The sequence below is a fragment of the Pelecanus crispus genome, chromosome 1, assembly GCF_030463565.1.
Source record: "Pelecanus crispus isolate bPelCri1 chromosome 1, bPelCri1.pri, whole genome shotgun sequence".
NCBI classification, from domain to species: Eukaryota; Metazoa; Chordata; class Aves; order Pelecaniformes; family Pelecanidae; genus Pelecanus; species Pelecanus crispus.
The window spans coordinates 176150628-176155033 of NC_134643.1; the positions used below are offsets into that span (position 1 = coordinate 176150628).

The following is a 4406-nucleotide window of genomic DNA, read 5'->3' on the forward strand; positions in this document are numbered from 1 at the left end:
GGCCTCTGCTTTTCTTTATTCCCTTCTATGTTTCCTCAGTTGCACATCTTCATACCTCTACTGTTCCTTGTTTTTCTAACACCTCCCCACCTCCCCACATTTTCTGCTACCCACCATTCTTTTCTCAGATACAATAATTCTGTCTCAAGATAACATTCACTACGATTCTGTAATGCAGAAACAAAGCATCAGTATGTATATAGAAGATGTTATTCTCTCTGTTTCATAACTGTCAGCATCACAATCTCTTGGACTTTATTTTATCATCTATCATCTCCATACAAGACCTAGTCTCACCCACATGAATCTAACCTCTGCTGACAAGACATGTTCGGCAGCTACAATCTTCTAGTTACTATGACAGAATTAACACATTTCATACAGTCCTTTCCAACACAACACAATTCATGCAGCTACTCTTTCTGCTATCCATAAATGACAAATGAATTTTAATTTAGCTTTAATTACTTTATCTGCTGCCTCTCTTAGCAACAGATGACACCAAAATTAAACCTCATACCGTGTCACCTAGCTAGGTTATGAACAAGAGAGGGATATTATATATTTGTAATGCTTATAATACATAAGGAGGACAGATTTGTCAATACTATTATATTCAGGGATTTCTTAAGTTCAAAGCATTTAAACATTAGTTAACTAAGTCCTGAATGCAATGGAAGGTAACTACATTTGAGTTCAGCTTCCCTTCCTCACAAAAATTATTACTGTGTTTGCAGACTCTTTTTTTCCCCCTATGTCCTGCTCTAGACAGTTCTACATGAAAATACGAGGGGTTTCATACCCCTCTCATCCATTAGGCATGTAGCCAAAAGCAGAATAATTTATTTTTTCACCCTGTTAATGATAGACAGAACTCTTGTTAGGTGGATAGGTAACCAATTTTGTTTTTTGGAGTTACAGAACAGGTTGGTTGAATTTCCACCTGTTTATTCTTAGTCTAATCAAAGTCTTAACAGTCTAACCAACAAGTTATTAGTACAGTTAAAGTGATGCTAACAGTACAAATTATAGGCAGTTAAAATTACAGATGTGTGTTGTGTTTTAAATGTGTATAAGTTTATAAATAGATATATGTTATACATATAAATATACGTATGAAAACTTCGTAGTATCAATCCCTTTCTCTGTTTTCATGCTCACCCTTCTGCTGCCCCTATGGTGGGTTTTACAGTGGATAGTTTCTGTCTGAGATGAATCTGTACGGGGAGTCATCAGCTACCTAGGTTCTTCACTGGGAGTGGTACAACGTTGATTCTCCTGGTTTCTTCTTCCACACACTAGGATCTACCTCAGGTAATTTTTATGTCTGCTAACATGCTCAACACCTTGTTCCCTTTTCATTGGTCTGCAAGTCCATGATGTATTCAGATGCTCTGTATATGGTGTGCTTTACATATGCTGGATGCTCATCCTTTGTGCTCTTTGTTATCTCAAAAATTTATTTTGCCCAGATCGCAAGAGTGCATTTCTTTGGTGGCCAGAAATTCACCATTGATGAGGTTTGTATAGGTCTAGAGACTCCAGTATTATCTTGTGCCCAGGCTTTCAAGGCCTTTGTTGTCACACAGTTGCCCTTTTCCATACTGCATTTTATTCTAGTGTTTCAGATAGTTCTTCCTAAATGGTATAAACTGTGCTATAACTATCTGTTAGTTACTAAATGCATACAATGATGAGCATTACACCATACATTGGTAAAAAAACCAATAAAAGCTGAAACAAAGCAGGCAATATTTAGGTGGTAATGAGGTAATTATTGTGGCCGGTTAGCTCAGCTGGTTAGAGCGTGGTGCTAATAACGCCAAGGTCACGGGTTCAATCCCCGTACGGGCCAGTTGCCTCTTTTGGCCAGTCTTGTTTAATGTCTTTCTCAATGATCTGGGTGAGGGGATTGAGTGCACCCTCAGTAAGTTTGCAGACAACACCCAACTAGACAGGAGTGTCAATCTGCTGGAGGGTAGGATGGCCCTGCAGAGGGACCTGGACAGGCTGGACAGATGGGCCGAGGCCAACTGTATGAGGTTTAACAAGGCCAAGTGCCGGGTCCTGCACTTCGGTCACAACAACCCCATGCAACGCTACAGGCTTGGGGAAGAGCGGCTGGAAAGATGCCTGGCCAAAAAGGACCTGGGGGTGTTGGTCGACAGCTGGCTAAACATGAGGCAGCAGTGTGCCCAGGTGGCCAGGAAGGCCAACAGCATCCTGGCTTGGATCAGGAATAGTGTGGCCAGCAAGAGCAGGGAGGTGATTGTCCCCCTGTACTCAGCGCTGGTGAGGCCACACCTGGAATCCTGTGTCCAGTTTTGGGCCCCTCAATACAAGAAAGACATTGAGGTGCTGGAGCATGTTCAGAGAAGGGCAGCAAAGCTGTTGAAGGGTCTTGGAGCACAGGCCTTATGAGGAGCGGCTGAGGGAACTGGGGTTGTTCAGCCTGGAGAAGAGGAGGCTGAGGGGAGACCTTATCGCTCTCTACAACTCCCTGAAAGGAGGTTGTAGTGAGGTGGGTGTTGGTCTCCCATGTAGTTAGCAATAGGACGAGAGGAAATGTTCTCAAGCTGCACCAGGGGAGGTTTAGATTGGAAATTAGGAAAAATTTCTTCACGGAAAGGGTGGTCAAGCATTGGAAGAGGCTGCCCAGAGAGGTGGTGGAGTCACCATCCCTGCAAGTGTTCAAAAAACGGGTAGACATGGCACTTCTGGACATGGTTTAGTGTAGTCTACCCTTAATTGGTTTAGTGTGGACTTGGTAATGTTATGTTAATGGTTGGACTGGATGATCTTAAAGGTCTTTTCCAACCTAAAGGATTCTATGATTCTATAATTCTATAATTGCTGTTACAAATTAAAACAAAACTCTAGGCAGGTCAAAGCAAGTCCAGACAAATCCAGGCAGGTATTGGCGTCTGATTTGTAAGTTTAACAAAACCTGTTGGAAGCAATGACAACTCAGTATTTACTGGGGTACAGTGCTACAAATAATAACATTGGGCATTAGATTAGCAGTACATCACTGCTAATTCCAGCCCATTCTCTTTATTTGCTTTGCATAGCTGCTTCAAATACCATCAGCTTAGCACAGGTGAAATTCATTCACCACATGAATAGCAAATAGGATTTTTCATCTTGAAGTGATTTTTCCAGTATTTCCAATTTTATAAGTTTAGAATTTTTTATATATATTTTTTTTATAAATGTAACAAAACTTCCAATAATTTACAGGTATTTTTAAAATAAGCACAGTCACAGCTTTTCTTCAATCTTACATGCTTCAACAAACCATAATAGCAACAATAACAAGTATACATCGGTTCAATAAAATGAAGGAATTTCCAGAAGTGAAAGGACCTGTTGTACGAGAATTCGAGAATTTCAAGAAGTTTTTAAATTAATATCCCTTACACTTCAAGGTTACTAAACTTCTTTAATCCCCGCAAGTGTTCAAGACCTGTTTTGTTGTATGCAGTTAATGTATATAAGTTTAAATATAGCAGATTGTAAACACCACTTCTTTTTCTTGTATATTGATAACAAATGTTTTTCTTAACTATTTAAATAGACATTTGACTGACAACAGTTTGATATAGTTTTATCTGTATTGTCTCCTAGTGTGTACTTAGAACATAATTTACTTCAGTTAAGCAAGTTGTGAAGTCTCAGGAAACAAAATAAGTTTTCAGAATTAAATCTTACAATGGAATCTTGTTTAAGCTTTATTTTCAGTATTGTTATCTGTATTTTCCAGGAAAATAGTTCATAGAATGGCATGTGTTATCTGTATTTGGAAAAAACATAGATTTTCATTAAACAGAAGGTTGCTGACTGTATCTTGAAACAAATAATTTTAAGAGTTCTGGAACTAATGAATACTCCCCTGGGGATGGATTGAATCTCCATCTGGAAGTACCCATTTCTATATAGAACTGTATGTGACTGCAGGAGCATCCTAAGATGCTTCTAGGAAGATGAATCTCATCTTCCTTTCACATGGATATAAACTGACACCAGTCCATGCAAATTTTATTCCTCTCTTGCAGGCCAGGAGTCTCGTCTAGCCAAGATGCAAAAGGCAAATTATGCCAAACCGCTTAATTGTCAAAATATTCTTTCCTCTAATCTAATCCTCTGTTCTTGTCATTCCTGATGTATTGAATCAATTTTTAAGGAGGCACTAGAAAACAAAGTCATAAGAAGAAACTGTCATCAAAGTAGCTTTCAGAAAACTTATCCTTAAATCTATGCTTATGTGTGTATATATATATATATTTATGCATGTTCCTATGTATGCATAACGTGTTTATTGTATGGTGGTGTAATTTTATTGCCTGAACTTCTTCAGGCGGGTTCTTCTAGTGGAAGGAAAAGTGAAGCAGAGATAATAGGTTTTG

At 39.0% G+C, this 4406-nt stretch overlaps 1 non-coding gene across 1 annotated transcript; it reads left to right on the plus strand.

Annotated features, from left to right (window-relative positions):
• The first annotated feature begins 1781 nt into the window (after window positions 1-1781).
• TRNAI-AAU (transfer RNA isoleucine (anticodon AAU)) lies at window positions 1782-1855 on the plus strand. The gene has a single exon. It is a non-coding gene; the product is annotated as a tRNA-Ile (tRNA).
• The last annotated feature ends 2551 nt before the right edge of the window (window positions 1856-4406 follow it).